The sequence below is a fragment of the Cherax quadricarinatus genome, chromosome 2 (genome assembly GCF_038502225.1).
Source record: "Cherax quadricarinatus isolate ZL_2023a chromosome 2, ASM3850222v1, whole genome shotgun sequence".
NCBI classification, from domain to species: Eukaryota; Metazoa; Arthropoda; class Malacostraca; order Decapoda; family Parastacidae; genus Cherax; species Cherax quadricarinatus.
The window spans coordinates 80498353-80517014 of record NC_091293.1 but is presented as its reverse complement, the minus strand read 5'-3'; positions in this window follow the sequence as shown (position 1 = coordinate 80517014).

The window sequence follows — 18662 nt, the reverse complement described above, 5'->3', positions numbered from 1 at the left end:
GGAATGGTAGTTTGGAATGGGGTAATATTCCATGGAGCGGAGAAGTGCCGCTGTTGCCTTACTTGACATAGATCATGTATCTGATTCATGCGGAGGTCGGTTCCAGTTTTTTCGATCCATCTGGAGGAGTGTTCACCAGTGCTGAGGAAAGTTTGGAGGGCTTCTGTGCAGGGGTTTGAATGAGCTTGCCTGAGCATATTAACCCCAATTAGGATATTTCTTTCAGTAACACGATCTCTGATGCTTGGAATATCAAGTTCTTTTTGCATATTTAAAATTTTGGCAGTACGAGGGCATCCTAAAATGATCCTCATTGCTTCGTTCTGCAGTTTTTCCAGCCCTCCAAGCTTCCAGTCAGACACAAGAGCAAGTAGTGGCGCAGCATAATCAACCAATGATCTAATATAAGCAAGATACATCATTTTCACAATTTTAACATTAGCACCATACCTGGGGTGAAGCCCTTCCACAACTCTAAGTGCTCTTAGTCGTTCTTTGTATTGGCGACAAAGTCTTGTTACAACAGGTCCAAGTAGTGGAACCTCAAAGCCTAGATACCTGTATCTGCTTACATATTCTAGAAGAGACCCATCATGCAATTGGATCTGACGAACTGTGCCTCTCTGTCGAGGAGGACGCTTATTGAGTATCTTTGTTTTATCAGTAGAGATTATCAACCCCAGGTCCTGACACGAGGCTAGTACATGATTAAGAATGTTTTGGGTGTTGGAGAATCCAGTGGTGTGAATCATTATATCATCAGCAAAACTAATCACATAATGATGGGGCTGACTAGACATAGCATTAAGTAATGCATTAATTAGAATATTGAACAGTGTGGGACTGAGCACACCTCCCTGTGGGGTTCCTAATTCAAAGTCTTTAGTTACACTTCTGTGTCCCTGGAACAACACAGACGATTTTCTGTTGGACAGGTAGCCTTTAATCCAGCGGAGAAGCCATCCTCCAACATCCATTCTGGCAAGTTCACTAATGATTACATGTCGGTTGGCTACATCGAAAGCGGATTTAAGGTCAAGGAAGGTAGTGTATGAGCTGTCAGTGTGCAGGGTGAGAAAGGTGGCTATGCAATGATGCACGCTCCTTCCATGCATGAAACCATGTAACCAGGGAGACAAAAATTGTTTGATTCTGTACATGAGACGATTAAGAATCATTCTCTCAAATGTTTTACACAAGCAGCTAGTAAGAGATATTGGGCGAAATGCATTTTGTTGATTGGGTTTAGGAATTGGAATGATGAGGCTGTTGGTCCAAGATTGAGGGAGCTCCCCAGTTACATAGCTCATGTTATATAATTCAAGTAATGGATTACCTGGTACTCGACACAGCTATCTGAGTATGTTGTAAGTAATACCATCCTCACCAGGCGACGTGGAGTTGCCCTTAGTTAGCGCTGCATCAAGTTCATAATTAGTGAAAGGAATGTTGCAATCATCTGCCTTGCTGAGCATAAAGCAAACAAGTCTCTCCCTTGCATCATATTTGTCATTTAATTTTGCCTGTGTGGTACTGGGAAGATTGTCATAGCTAGATGTAGCAGCCCAAGCACTGACTAACTCATTCGCCCTATGCAAGGGATGAGGGTGCGCGATCTGCCCAGTTCGGTTACCCTTAATTCTATTTATGTCCCTCCATGCCCGGCTAAGTGGGGTGTGAGCATTAAGACCGTTGACAAATTTTTCCCAGTCGGTTTGCCGCACCTCTGTCATACGCTCTCTGGCAGAAGCAAGGGCAGTTTGGAAGAGCCTCAGCATTCCAGGGGTACGATGTTTTCTATAGGCTAGGCCTAGTCTGCGAGCAGTACGTTTCAGTGTACGAAGTTTAGAATCATTGTAATAAGTATGGTTTTTGAAGGAGGTATGATTATTACGGAAGTTTGTTGGGTTTAGAGTACCTTGGACGAATCTTATTGTGGCTAGCTGGTCTAGTGGCTAACGCGACGGGCTGGAGTTTTGAGACTCTCTGACCGCGGGTTCAATCCCGGCCGGGGTATGGTTAGTATAATAACCTATGTGACATGTCAAGATATCTTATTAATGAAAATAAGATACCAGATATACTAAGCAAATTTCCTAAATTTGCTTGTAACAGATAAGTGAACTATAGATATGTAGACATAAATCCATATGTATTCCTGTTAACCCTTTGGGGCCTAGTTCCTGGGCCTTTTGTGTATCCATATGCTCTTGCGCTACCGTCCACAGGATGGATATGGGGTGCACAATAAACTAGCCACTTCGGTGGCAAAATCTAAAAAAAAATCAGTAATTTTACTCAGATTACAATAGTTTCAATAGTAAATATTGAAATTATATTATGGGAATATAACATTATGAGTTGTTGAAAGTAGTTTACAGTATGTTTACCTGGAGTTTACCTGGAGAAGGTTTCGGGGATCAACGCCCCCGCGGCCCGGTCTGAGACCAGGTCTCATGGTGGATCAGGGTCTGATCAACCAGGCTGTTACTGATGGCCGCACACAAGCTGATGTACGAACCACAGCCAGGATGGTCAGGTACTGACTTTAGGTGCCTGTCCAGCGCCTTCTTAAAGACAGTCAGGGGTCTATTGGTAATTTCCCTTATGTATGCTGGGAGGCAGTTGAACAGTCTTGGGCCCCTGACACTTTTTGTGTTGTCTCTCAGTGTACTCGTGACGCCCCTGCTTTTCATCGGGGGAATGTTGCATCTCCTGCCGAGTCTTTTGCTTTCATAGGGAGTGATTTTCGTGTGCAGGTTTGGTACCAATCCCTCCAGGACCTTCTTAGTGTATATTATCATGTATCTCTCTCGCCTGCGTTCCAGGGAATACAGATCAAGGACCTTCAACCGTTCCCAGTAATTTAGGTGCCTTATTATGCTTATATGTTCCATGAAAGTTCTTTGTACACTCTCCAGGTCTACAATTTCACCAGCCTTGAAGGTGGCCGTTAGTGTACAGCAGTATTCCAGCCTAGAGAGCACAAGCGATTTGAAGAGAATCATCATGGGCTTGGCATCCCTAGTTTTGAAGGTTCTCATTATCCATCCTATCATTTTCCTAGCAGATGAGATAGATACATTGTTTTGGTCTTTAAAGGCGAGATCCTCTGACATTATCACTCCCAGGTCCTTCACATTACTTTTCCGCTCTATTGTATGGTTAGAATTTGTGGTATACCCTGACACATTTTTAATTTCCTCAAGTTTTCCATATCTGAGTAGTTGAAATTTCTCTTCGTTGAACTTCATATTGTTTTGAGTGGCCCATTCGAAGATTTGGTTTATGTCCACTTTGAGTCTCGCGGTGTCTTCGGTGGAGGACACTGCCATGGTGATCCGGGTGTCATCCACAAAGGAAGACACGGAGATATGGCTTACATCTCTGTCTATGTTTTAGGTAGGTATTCATATTACAATGTAGTATTAATAATGTATGAACTTTGGGCGTCTAGTTTAGAGGTTTTAAGATTTAGGTAATTGGGAGATTTTTTGGTAGAGTTAAATATTGAGTATTAGTTTAGGGTGAGTAGGTGGTTTTTGAGAAGAGTCTTAAATTGGTTTTCAGACCGGGTTACTTTAGTATTTACTGGTTGAATTCCAAATTTTGGAGCCCTTTATGTGTACAGAGTGTTTACACTGTGATATGGACACGGGGTACATCAAAAAGAGATCTGTGTCTTGTGTTATGGTCGTGTGTCCTGTTAAGATTGGTGAGGAGAAGTTTGAGTGGAGGGTTTATGGTGAGTAGATTTAGACTTTTGAATATTGGTAGAGTATACTGTCGGAAGTGGGAATTTGTTATCATTCTGACTGCAGCCTTTTGCTGGGTTATTAGTGGTCTTAGGTGATTTTATGTTGTTGATCCTCATGCACAAATTCCATACGTGAGATAAGGGTAGATGAGTGAGTGACACAGTGCAAGGAGAGCTGATTGTGGAACATAGTATCGTATCTTTGATAGAATGCCTACTGTCTTAGAGATTTTCTTGGAAATTTGTTGTATATGTGTCTGGAGCTTGAGACTACTGTCAAGGTGGTGGATTCTTAGGAATTTTACCTCTGTGGAACCCACAGTGCAAAGGTTTGCAACAAGACTAGTTCCAGAGCTAAGAGTTATGTCGTATGAGGAGAGGTTAAGGGAAATCAACCTGACGACACTGGAGGACAGGAGAGATAGGGGACACATGATAACGACATACAAAATACTGAGAGGAATTGACAAGGTGAACAAAGACAGGATGTTCCAGAGATGGGACACAGCAACAAGGGGACACAGTTGGAAGTTGAAGACACAGATGAATCACAGGGATGTTAGGAAGTATTTCTTCAGCCACAGAGTAGTCAGGAAGTGGAATAGTTTGGGAAGCGATGTAGTGGAGGCAGGATCCATACATAGTTTTAAGCAGAGGTATGATAAAGCTCACGGTTCAGGGGGAGTGACCTAGTATCGACCAGAGAAGAGGCGGGGCCAGGAGCTTGGACTCGACCCCTGCAACCTCAACTAGGTGAGTACACACACACGCGCGCGCGCACACACACACACACACGCATATACTACAGGCCTAGTGTCTAATCGACATGCGCCTAGTTTGTGACAGAACCTACAAGGGGAAATAACCTGCTTGACTTAGTTATGGCAAACAATGAATCCCTTGTTAATAATTTAGTAATTTCAGTGGAACTGGGTGCTAGCGACCACAAATCAATTACATTTAGCATTGAATGGAAGTACGATAGTAGCGATAACTCAGTAACAGTCCCAGATTTTCGCTTAGCAGATTACGATGGGCCTATGACACTGAGCTTGACTCTATCATCATTACTGATTCTATGTCATCATTGAAGGCTCTTGGCTCATATAATGACTCCAACAACATGCTCATTGGGGAAGCCAGGTATAGATACTCAAAAATTAGGGACAAAGGAATTAATGTACAATTGCTATGGATCCCATCACACATTGGATTACTCCTTCATGATAAAGTTGATATGTTAGCCAAGAAGAGTATCCAGAAGGAGAATGTAGAATATAACTTTGGTATAACTGTGTCTAGCATTAGGAATAATATTAGGAGAGAAGTAAATAATGAAAATGATTGTTATAGGAATGCAGTTAGAAGCCTGAGTAGATCTATAACCCACTATGATAACATGAACGTAGATAAGTATGTTTATGGAGCAACTTGCAATGTGAACACTGACTGATGTTGTAGTGGCCAGGCTTAGGCTTGGTTACAAGTACTGACTGATGTTATAGTGGCCAGACTTAGGCTTGGTTACAAGTACTGACTGATGTTATAGTGGCCAGACTTAGGCTTGGTTACAAGTACTGACTGATGTTGTAGTGGCCAGGCTTAGGCTTGGTTACAAGTACTTCTGGCAGTTTGGGAGACACACAGATGATGATCAAACTAAATGTAAATTATGTGATCAGGCATATGGTCACTCTCTTGAACACTATGTGCTTAATTGTCCACTTATTGAGGAATACAGAGACAGACAGTATAATAACCTATGTGACATGTCAAGATATCTTATTAATGAAAATAAGATACCAGATATACTAAGCAAATTTCCTAAATTTGCTTGTAACAGATAAGTGAACTACAGATATGTAGATATAAATCCATATGTATTCCTGTTAACCCTTTGGGGCCTAGTTCCTAGGCCTTTTGTGTATCCATATGCTCTCGCGCTACCGTCCACAGGATGGATATGGGGTGCACAATAAACTAGCCACTTCGGTGGCAAAATCTAAATCTTAGAGAACACTTATCATCTGTTGACTGGGGTAACGAAGTGAGATATCAATATGACAGTTTTCTGAACACTATACATGCTGCTCAAAGAACGTTTATCCCATATAAAGAAATTAGATCAAATAGAAATGACCCAAAATGGATGAATAATAGGCTCAAATATCTACTAGGACATAAGAAAGGAATTTATAGGCGTATCAAAAGAGGTGAGGGCCATCTTATGAATCAGTATATTGACATTATGAGGGACATTAAAAAGGGGATAAGAAAAGCTAAAAGGGACTATGAAATTAAAGTTGCTAGGGATTCTAAAACTAACCCAAAAAGTTTTTTCCAGGTCTATAGAACAAAAGTTAGAGATAAGATAGGTCCCCTTAAAAATAACTATGGGCACCTTACTGACAAAGAGAATGAAATGTGCTCGATTTTTAATAATTATTTTCTCTCAGTTTTTACACAGGAAGACACTTACCTGGAGTTTACCTGGAGAGAGTTTCGGGGGTCAACGCCCCCGCGGCCCGGTCTGTGACCAGGCCTCCTGGTGGATCAGAGCCTGATCAACCAGGCTGTTGCTGCTGGCTGCACGCAAACCAACGTACGAGCCACAGCCCGGCTGATCAGGAACTGACTTTAGGTGCTTGTCCAGTGCCAGCTTGAAGACTGCCAGGGGTCTGTTGGTAATCCCCCTTATGTGTGCTGGGAGGCAGTTGAACAGTCTCGGGCCCCTGACACTTATTGTATGGTCTCTTAACGTGCTAGTGACACCCCTGCTTTTCATTGGGGGGATGGTGCATCGTCTGCCAAGTCTTTTGCTTTCGTAGTGAGTGATTTTCGTGTGCAAGTTCGGTACTAGTCCCTCTAGGATTTTCCAGGTGTATATAATCATGTATCTCTCCCTCCTGCGTTCCAGGGAATACAGGTTTAGGAACCTCAAGCGCTCCCAGTAATTGAGGTGTTTTATCTCCGTTATGCGCACCGTGAAAGTTCTCTGTACATTTTCTAGGTCGGCAATTTCACCTGCCTTGAAAGGTGCTGTTAGTGTGCAGCAATATTCCAGCCTAGATAGAACAAGTGACCTGAAGAGTGTCATCATGGGCTTGGCCTCCCTAGTTTTGAAGGTTCTCATTATCCATCCTGTCATTTTTCTAGCAGATGCGATTGATACAATGTTATGGTCCTTGAAGGTGAGATCCTCCGACATGATCACTCCCAGGTCTTTGACGTTGGTGTTTCGCTCTATTTTGTGGCCAGAATTTGTTTTGTACTCTGATGAAGATTTAATTTCCTCATGTTTACCATATCTGAGTAATTGAAATTTCTCATCGTTGAACTTCATATTGTTTTCTGCAGCCCACTGAAAGATTTGGTTGATGTCCGCCTGGAGCTTTGCAGTGTCTGCAATGGAAGACACTGTCATGCAGATTCGGGTGTCATCTGCAAAGGAAGACACAGTGCTGTGGCTGACATCCTTGTCTATGTCGGATATGAGGATGAGGAACAAGATGGGAGCGAGTACTGTGCCTTGTGGAACAGAGCTTTTCACCGTAGCTGCCTCGGACTTTACTCTGTTGACGACTACTCTCTGTGTTCTGTTAGTGAGGAAATTATAGATCCATCGACCGACTTTTCCTGTTATTCCTTTAGCACGCATTTTGTGCGCTATTACGCCATGGTCACACTTGTCGAAGGCTTTTGCAAAGTCTGTATATATTACATCTGCATTCTTTTTGTCTTCTAGTGCATTTAGGACCTTGTCGTAGTGATCCAATAGTTGAGACAGACAGGAGCGACCTGTTCTAAACCCATGTTGCCCTGGGTTGTGTAACTGATGGGTTTCTAGATGGGTGGTGATCTTGCTTCTTAGGACCCTTTCAAAGATTTTTATGATATGGGATGTTAGTGCTATTGGTCTGTAGTTCTTTGCTGTTGCTTTACTGCCCCCTTTGTGGAGTGGGGCTATGTCTGTTGTTTTTAGTAACTGTGGGACGACCCCCGTGTCCATGCTCCCTCTCCATAGGATGGAAAAGGCTCGTGATAGGGGCTTCTTGCAGTTCTTGATGAACACAGAGTTCCATGAGTCTGGCCCTGGGGCAGAGTGCATGGGCATGTCATTTATCGCCTGTTCGAAGTCATTTGGCGTCAGGATAACATCGGATAGGCTTGTGTTAATCAAATTTTGTGGCTCTCTCATAAAAAATTCATTTTGATCTTCGACTCTCAGTCTGGTTAGTGGCTTGCTAAAAACTGAGTCATATTGGGACTTGAGTAGCTCACTCATTTCCTTGCTGTCATCTGTGTAGGACCCATCTTGTTTAAGTAGGGGCCCAATACTGGACGTTGTTCTCGATTTTGATTTGGCATAGGAGAAGAAATACTTTGGGTTTCTTTCGATTTCATTTATGGCTTTTAGTTCTTCCCGCGATTCCTGACTCCTAAAGGATTCTTTTAGCTTAAGTTCGATGCTTGCTATTTCTCTGACCAGTGTCTCCCTGCGCATTTCAGATATATTGACCTCTTTTAGCCGCTCTGTTATTCTTTTCCGTCGCCTGTAAAGGGAGCGCCTGTCTCTTTCTATTTTACATCTACTCCTCCTTTTTCTTAGAGGAATAAGCCTTGTGCATACATCGAGTGCCACCGAGTTAATCTGTTCTAGGCATAAGTTGGGGTCTGTGTTGCTTAGTATATCTTCCCAGCTTATATCGGTTAGGACTTGGTTTACTTGGTCCCACTTTATGTTTTTGTTATTGAAGTTGAATTTGGTGAATGCTCCCTCGTGACTAATCTCATTTTGTCGGTCTGGGGCTCCGTGCATACATGTCTGAACCTCAATTATGTTGTGATCTGAGTATATTGTTTTTGATATGGTGACATTTCTTATCAGATCATCATTGTTAGTGAAGATGAGGTCTAGTGTATTCTCCAGTCTAGTAGGCTCTATTATTTGCTGGTTTAAATTGTATTTTGTGCAGAGATTTAAAAGCTCGCGTGAGTGTGAGTTTTCATCAGAGCTGCCTCCTGGTGTTATTACTGCAACAATATTATTTGCTATATTCCTCCATTTTAGGTGCCTTAAGTTGAAATCCCCCAGGAGCAAGATGTTGGGTGCAGGAGCTGGAAGATTTTCCAGACATTGGTCAATTTTTAACAGCTGTTCCTGGAATTGCTGAGATGTTGCATCCGGAGGCTTGTAGACTATCACAATGACTAGGTTTTGGTTCTCGACCTTTACTGCTAAAACTTCCACTACATCATTTGAGGCATTTAGCAGTTCTGTGCAAACAAGTGACTCTGCAATGTACAGGCCAACCCCCCCCCCCTTTTGCCTGTTCACTCTGTCACATCTGTATAGGTTGTAACCTGGGATCCATATTTCGTTGTCCAAGTGATCCTTTATGTGGGTCTCAGTGAAAGCCGCGAACATTGCCTTTGCCTCTGCAAGCAGTCCACGGATGAAAGGTATTTTGTTGTTTGTTGCTGGCTTTAGACCCTGTATATTTGCAAAGAAGAATGTTATCGGACTGGTGGTATTGTTGGTACTGGGGGGGGGGGGGATTTTTTTTTCCGGCATTAGTATCTGTATCTGTTGGTTTGGAGTGGAGGCCATCGACTGTGGTTCCACTCCAGGAATGACTGGATTTGGTGTACGATTTCTGCCATTTCCTGCCAGTTTTTTTTCCTTCCTGGCACTAAAAAACCTCTCCCTCTTGAGTGGCTGTGGCTACCCAGGTTTTCCCATGGCCTGGATGTTTTGTATCTTTTTGTCCCCTTTAGATGGTATGCCTGGCAATTTAAGTTATAGCACAGTCTTTCCTGTACTGAAGAGGTACACAGTTCAGGGTGAAAAAGCTTACAGGAAGGGAGTTTGCATTTTCCTGTTGTCATATGGGCATGGCATTTTCTAGGGTGGTCATAGTTGCACGTCCCATCTGTTTTTCCAGATTTCCCATGCCAGCAGATACCGAGTGCATAGTATGTGCACAGGCTTGGTTTCCGTTTGCCTTGGGTTTCTGTGACTGTATTCCCTGTTGGTGCATGTTTCCCTGTCTTACTTCTATCCTCCCTAGCACCAACAATGGAGCTCCCACCAGTTGTTTTTGGTAATATATCCTCACTATTGCTAGTGGAGTCCTCTTGTTTGCTATTTCCTGCGGTATTTCCTAACACACACGATCAGTGAAGAGACGGGGATTTTCCAAGTGTATATAATCATGTATCTCTCCCGCCTGTGTTCTAGGGAGTACAGGTTGAGGAACTTCAAGGGTTCGCGGTTGTGTGCCGTGAAGGTTCTCTATATTATTTGGAGTTTACCTGGAGAGAGTTCCGGGGGTCAATGCCCCCGCGGCCCGGTCTGTGACCAGGCCTCCTGGTGGATCAGAGCCTGATCAACCAGGCTGTTACTGCTGGCTGCATGCAATCCAAAGTACGAGCCACAGCCCGGCTGGTCAAGTACAGACTCTAGGTGCTTGTCCAGTACCAGCTTGAAGACTGCCAGGGGTCTATTGGTAATCCCCCTTATGTATGTTGGGAGGCAGTTGAACAGTCTCGGGCCCCTGACACTTATTATATTGTCTCTTAACGTGCTGGTGACACCCCTGCTTTTCATTGGGGGGATGTTGCATCGTCTGCCAAGTCTTTTGCTTTCGTTGTGAGTGATTTTCGTGTGCAAGTTCGGCACTAGTCCCTCTAGGATTTTCCAGGTGTATATAATCATGTATCTCTCCCGCCTGCATTCCAGGGAATACAGGTTCAGGAACTTTAAGCGCTCCCAGTAATTGAGGTGTTTTATCTCCGTTATACGCGCTGTGAAAGTTCTCTGTACATTTTCTAGGTCAGCAATTTCACCTGCCTTGAAAGGTGCTGTTAGTGTGCAGCAATATTCCAGCCTAGATAGAACAAGCGACCTGAAGAGTGCCATCATGGGCTTGGCCTCCCTAGTTTTGAAGATTCTCATTATCCATCCTGTTATTTTTCTAGCAGCTGCAATTGATATAATGTTATGGTCCTTGAAGGTGAGATCCTCCGACATGATCACTCCCAGGTCTTTGACGTTGGTTTTTCGCTCTATTTTGTGGCCGGAATTTGTTTTGCACTCTGAAGTTTTAATTTCCTCGTGTTTACCATATCGGAGTAATTGAAATTTCTCATCGTTGAACTTCATATTGTTTTCTGCAGCCCACTGAAAGATTTGGTTGATGTCCGCCTGGAGCCTTGCGGTGTCTGCAATGGAAGACACTGTCATGCAGATTCGGGTGTCATCTGCAAAGGAAGATACGGTGCTGTGGCTGACATCCTTGTCTATGTCAGATATGAGGATGAGAAACAAGACAGGAGCGAGTACTGTGCCTTGTGGTACAGAGCTTTTCACCGTAGCCACCTCGGACTTTACTCTGTTGACTACTACTCTTTGTGTTCTGTTTGTGAGGAAATTATAGATTCATCTACCAACTGTGGATAAAATACTGTGCCATTTCTTGAACATTTCTGAGTGAGTTGTCTCTGAATTCATTAATTTTATCGCACTCCAGTACATAATGACGCAAGGTGTGACAATAGTCCATCTGATGTTTACGTCAATGAGTGCCTTACCAAAACAAGACAAAACCTTCTTTATCGGCTAAGAAAATTACGCTATGCCCAAAAAATCCACCAGTACCTTGTGAGGGATGGAAAAATCGCAGTTAGGAAACAGCCCACTGGGAAGAGATACTTCATCTCTACAGAACATGACCTTAAAACATTCCTAAGTGAGGCTGGACTAACAGAATCAGAGTAAAGTGCAGATAATACCCACAGTCCACCGTTAGTGTTATATTGTCATAAATTTGTGCCTCCCTAAAATTCTAATACCCCAACTACTTTTGATTGTCATTGTTGTATTCAACGACCATTCTACCTCATAGTCTTAATTTGTTTAATATCTACAGAATCTATCTCCTTTTTTTACAACTTATAGCATCACTGTTCCATCTTATTTTATTATAAACTATCCATAACTTGTCCTCAATAATTCTACCTCACTTTAAGAAATACTCAATTGCCCAATTTTATTCTAAAATCCCTATTATTGCCCAATTTTGCTTTAAACTATATTGACCAAACTTATTGTAAACTTCTTTTATTGACCATTTTTATTCTATACTTTTTTAAACTAGTATTTTCAACTACAACTTTTATATTATCCTGTCTACCATCTTACTAGCATATTATAACCAAGTCATTGCCATTTTTATTTTTATCATTTTTTTTTGTTATTCTTTTGCTACCTTAACTTGTGTATTTTATCCTGTCAATTTAAATCTAGTTATACTCTAATTCTTGTAAACAACTTATATAACACCTTAGTGCAATTACAATTGAGAGTCTTGTGCCTTTTTTATATTATTAGATTAAACTCAGTTGTACTATAGCTCATTCTAGCTCAATACATAGTCAATACCAAATTCACTATATTAGACCATAGTGCAATTACTAGTGAGAGACTTGTGCTATTTTTAATTTGTATTTTTATATTATAGCTCATTCTAGCTCAAAACATAGACTCCACAAAAGTCATTATATTAGACCTTAGTGCAATTCAAGTGAGAGTCTTGTTCTATTTTTAATTTGTATTTTTATATTACTAGTTTATACCTAATTGTACTTTAGTTCATTCCAGCACAACACATAGACAACATCAACTTCATTATGTGTAGCAGTGACTATACTCTATATGACCAAAATACTCTAGCTATATACTTGTCCAAACTTCCCACCACTACAGATATCAGTACTAGAACTCAACACACAACTCAGGATATAAATAACCATAATTTAAACCTAGAAGATGATTGATCACGTTGACCATGATCTAAACCTCCATAATCTGACACCCAATCAAAACCTATTGGAAAGTAACTGCCTTTATTACACAGCATCACAAGCCAGCACTATCCTAAACAATGCTAAAAGTCTATCAGTACTTAACTACAACATCAGGTCCTTAAGCAAACACTATGATGACCTCCTGGCACTCCTTGAATCACTAAAGACATCCTTCTCCTGCATTATTCTTACTGAGATCTGGCTTAAGCAGGACACAATAGATATCTACCCTCTACCAGGATACACAGCAATTCACAACTGCAGACCAAACCAAGTTGGGGGTGGTATTGCAATCTATTACTCTAACCAATTATCTTGTATTAGCACCACTTGCTTTAGTGATGAATATGGGGAATACATTTTTGCTAATTTTACTGTAAAAAACCTTAAGACACCTATAACAATCGGTGCCATTTACCGGATACCTCACACAAACATCCCAAATTTCAGTGAAAAATTATAGTCACTAATAACAAACAGACAAATGAATAAGCACCACCTTCTCTTAGCTGGAGACTTCAACATCAACCTTGGCATACTAGATGATCAGCCTGTAACTGATTTCATCAACAATATGAACAACACACTTCTCATACCAACAATAACTAAACCAACCAGGCTCACTGAGACAAGTGCAACCATAATAGACTACATATGGACCAATATACTAGCCCCCCTTAAATCAGGGATAATCAGAGATAGCACTACAGACCACTACCCTACCTTCCTCCTGACAAACATTAGTAAACCACCACTTGAATACAACAAAGTCTCATTTAGACTCCATGATGAGGCCTCAATAAGGAAGTTCACAGCTGACCTAGAGACTGTTGACTGGCCTACAGAATTCTCCAAGGCCAATGGTATTGATGATTGGACAGACATTTTTCTTAACAAATTACTTAGACTATACAACATCCATTGTCCTATAAAATCGAAACAGATCACAAACAAACGGCTTGGTTGCCCATGGCTAACCAGCACCATTCTGAAATCCATTGACAAGAAACACCAATATGAAAAGCAATATAGACAGGGCTTAATACACAAAGATATTCTTAAACACTATTCATCAGTTCTCACCAAAGTAATAAAAACAGCCAAACAACTATACTACTCCAGTAGATTCACAGACACTAGAGGAGATATAAAAAAGACCTGGAAAACACTCTCTCAGATTCTAGGGACCCACAAACTGAAAAAAACCAAGAATATTGTCCTAACTAAACCTAATGAAGATGACACTACATACGTCTACTCTCACCCGAGCCCAGTCATGCTAGCCAATACTGTAAACACCGAATTACAGAAAATGTCAACCTGGATGAGGACCAACAAACTTACTCTAAACATTGACAAAACCTACTACATTCAGTTTGGTAACAGAGCTACAGATGTGTCTCTAAACATAATGATAAATGGATCACCTATCACAAAACTCACAGAGGGAAAATTCTTAGGAATCCACCTTGATAATAGACTCAAATTTCAAACACATATACAACAAATTTCCAAAAAAAAAAAAAAAATCCAAGACCGTAGTCATACTATCGAAGATACGGTACTATGTTCCACAGTCAGCCCTTCTGGCCCTATATCACTCACTTATTTACCCCTATCTCACCTATGGAATTTGTGCATGGGGCTCAACAACAATAAACCATCTCAGACCACTAATCACCCAACAAAAGGCTGCAGTCAGAATGATAACAAATTCCCACTACAGACAACACCACCAATATTCAAAACTCTAAACCTACTCACAATACAATATATCCATACTTATTACTGCACCTACTACATACATAGAACACAACTCTGATATTAACCCTCCCCTCAAACATCTCCTTACCAACCTTAACAGAACACATGACCATAACACAAGGTACAGATCACTCTTTGATGTTCCTCGTGTCCATCTCATGCTATGCAAAAACTCAATGCACATAAAAGGCCCTAAAATCTGGAATTCATTACCTGTGAATATAAAAGAAACACTGTCTTTATAAATTCAAGTCTCTTCTCAAAAATCATTTACTCACCCACAACTAAATAAATACTGAATAATTGTATCTCATAAATTGTATCTCATATATGTATCTCACCCACAACTAAATAAATACTGAATAATTGTATCTCATAAATTGTATCTCATATATGTATCTCATTATTGTATCTCATAAATGTCAACCTGTGACCCAGTCAAACTTTGTTACTATTTAACTTCGTTACCTAACAAAATACTCCATTCTACTGATTACACAGTAACACAGTAAATGACCATATGACCTGTCTTTGTAATACTCATTTGTACTAAATTGTTATCTGTTTTACAATAATTTTTGTACCACTGAATATATCATTGCTTAGTAATCTTAAGTTAATTTTAAGCCTGCCCATAATGCTCTTCATACAAGTGGCTTTGGTATGTTGCACTGTAAAAATTGTTCCTTGTTCTTCTGGAGAGACCTGGATCTACCTGGAGAGAGTTCCGGGGGTCAACGCACTGAATTACTCATTCGCCCTACGTAAGGGATGAGAGTGTGCAATCTGACCAGTTATGTTACCCTTAATTCTATTTATGTCCCTCCATGCCCGGCTAAGTGAGGTGTAAGCATTGAAACCATTGGCAAATTTTTCTGTTTGCCAAAGCTGTGTCATATGCTCCCTGACAGCAGCAAGGCAGTTTGAAAGAGGCTCAGCATTACCGGGGTACGATATTTTTTAGTCTGCGAGCAATACGTTTCAATGTTCGAAGTTTAGGATTATTGTAATAAGTATGGTCTTTATAGGAGGTATTATTATTATTATCAGTCCCTTGGGGTCCAGTCCCTGGACCCATTATGTACCTCTGTAATCTTTTGACTACCGCACACAGGATGGGTATGGGGTACATAATGAATATATTAAACTAACTCAGCCTGGAGGCTGAGGGACTGATTACCTCAAACTCCTTCCGATCTTCACCATTCTTCTTTGTATAGGACTTATGAAGCCACTACGTGTTTAGTTACTTTAATATCTTTATTATGCTCCCCATATCACCATCCTGTTGGCTGTAGTCAAAAGGATCACAGAGGTACATAATGGGTACCGTTATAGAGGCCAGAACGTTGTGTAGCTTTAAAAATAGGTTGGATAAATACATGAGTAGATGTGGGTGGGTGTGAGTTGGACCTGATAGTGCTAACACGAAGTCAATGTGACCTGACCTGACTAGGTTGGGTGCATTCAGGTAGACTTGGACCTGCCTCGTGGGCCAGTAGGCCTTCTGCAGTGTTCCTTCGTTCTTATCTTATGTTAACTCCAGGTAGAGTCACAATCATACAAGTTACGAAGGTAATGAACTTCAGGTAGATCTGGTCACAATCATGAACAAGTTACAAAGGTAATGAACTCCAGGTAGATCTGGTCACAATCCGAAACGTTTCCTCAATAAAGGTACCCAAGTGCATTACGCATGTATCGAATTTATCAACATGAAAACTGGATACATGGTGAGCCGTTACTGGCTCTTATAAACCCAACAAGAATTTCTTGTGTGATAACCAGACAGTTTTTTTTTCTTTTCATAGCAACTGATACTCTGGTGAAGCTTTATTATAAGACCATCACACTGGTACAGCATCATTATAAGACCACAGTGCTGGAGCTTCACTATAATACCACAGTGTTGGAGCTTCACTATAAGACCACAGTGTTGGAGCTTCACTATACACCTCAGGAGTGAAGCTTAACAATTGACCACATTGGAGGAGCTTCATTATAAGACCACACTGGTGGATGAGCTTCACTAAGACCACACTAGTGGATGAGCTTCACTAAGACCACACTAGTGGAGGAGCTTCACTAAGACCACACTGGTGGGTGTACTTAACTAAGACCACACTGGTAGATGAGCTTCACTAAGATCACACTGGTGGATGAGCTTCACTAAGATCACACTGGTGGATGAGCTTCATTAAGACCACACTGGAGGAGCTTCACTAAGACCACACTGGTGGATGAGCTTGACTAAGACCACACTGGAGGAGCTTCACTAAGACCACACTGGAGGAGCTTCACTAAGACCACACTGGAGGAGCTTCACTAAGACCACACCGGAGGAGCTTCACTAAGACCACACTGCAGGAGCTTCACTAAAACCACACTGCAGGAGCTTCACTAAGACCTCACTGGAGGAGCTTCACTAAGATCACACTGGAGGAGCTTCACTAAGACCACACTGCAGGAGCTTCACTAAGACCACACTGGAGGAGCTACACTAAGACCACACTGGAGAATCTTCACTTAGACCACACTGGAGGAGCTTCACTAAGACCACGCCAGAGGAGCTTTACTAAGACCACACTGCAGGAGCTTCACTAAGACCACACCGGAGGAGCTTCACTAAGACCACACCGGAGGAGCTTCACTAAGACCACACCGGAGGAGCTTCACTAAGACCACACTGGAGGAGCTTCACTAAGACCACACTGGAGGAGCTTCACTAAGATCACACTGGAGGAGCTTCACTAAGACCACACAGTAGTGAAGCTTCACTAAAACCACACTGGAGGAGCTTCACTAAGACCACACCAGAGGAGGAGCTTCACTAAGATCTCACCGGAAGAGGAGCTTCACTAAGATCTCACCGGAAGAGGAGCTTCACTAAAATCACACTGGAGGAGCTTCACTAAGACCACACTGGAGGAGCTTCACTAAGACCATGCCAGAAGAGTTTCACTAAGACCACGCCAGAAGAGCTTCACTAAGACCACACTGGAGGAGCTTCACTAAGATCACTGGAGGAGCTTCACTAAGACCACACCAAAGGAGAAGCTTCACTAAGACCACACTGAAGGAGTCTCACTAAGACCACACTGGAGGAGCTTCACTAAGACCACTGGAGGAGCTTCACTAAGACCACACTGGAGGAGCTTCACTAAGACCACTGGAGGAGCTTCACTAAGACCACTGGAGGAGCTTCACTAAGACCACACTGGAGGAGCTTCACTAAGACCACGCCAAAAGAGCTTCACTAAGACCACGCCAAAAGAGCTTCACTAAGACCACAGTGGATGAGCTTCGCTAAGACCACACTGGAAGAGCTTCACTAAGACCATGCCAGAAGAGCTTCACTAAGACCACACTGGAGGAGGAGCTTCACTAAGACCACACTGGAGGAGGATCTTCACTAAGACCACACTGGAGGAGGAGCTTCACTAAGGCCACAGTGGAGGAGGAGTTTCACTAAGACCACACTGGAGGAGGAGCTTCACTAAGACCACACTGGATGAGGAGCTTCACTAAGACCACACTGGATGAGGAGCTTCGCTAAGACCACACTGGATGAGGAGCTTCGCTAAGACCACACTGGAGGAGGAGCTTCACTAAGATCACACCGGACGAGGAGCTTCACTAAGACCACACTGGAGGAGGAGCTTCACTAAGACCACACTGGAGAAGGAGCTTCACTAAGATCACACCAGACGAGGAGCTTCACTAAGACCACACTGGAGGAGGAGCTTCACTAAGACCACACCGGACGAGGAGCTTCACTAAGACCACACTGGATGAGGAGCTTCGCTAAGACCACACTGGAGGAGGAGCTTCACTAAGACCACACTGGTGGAGGAGTTTCACTAAGACCACACTGGAGGAGGAGCTTCACTAAGACCACACTGGATGAGGAGCTTCACTAAGACCACACTGGAGGAGGAGCTTCACTAAGACCACACTGGATGAGGAGCTTCACTAAGACCACACAGGATGAGGAGCTTCACTAAGACCACACTGGAGGAGGAGCTTCACTAAGACCACACTGGAGGAGGAGCTTCACTAAGACCACACTGGAGGAGGAGCTTCACTAAGACCACAGTAGTGAAGCTTCACAAAGACCATCACCATGAGTGACAGTGAGGAGGATGAGAGTGTCTACTATGGCACTCCTCTGCAGGAGCTGGATGAAGGTAGTTAATTCGGTGTTTCATCATCCATACCTTCAAGGAAGGTGCCTGGATAATGGTAAATGCTCTTGATCCAAAGAATTGCAGCT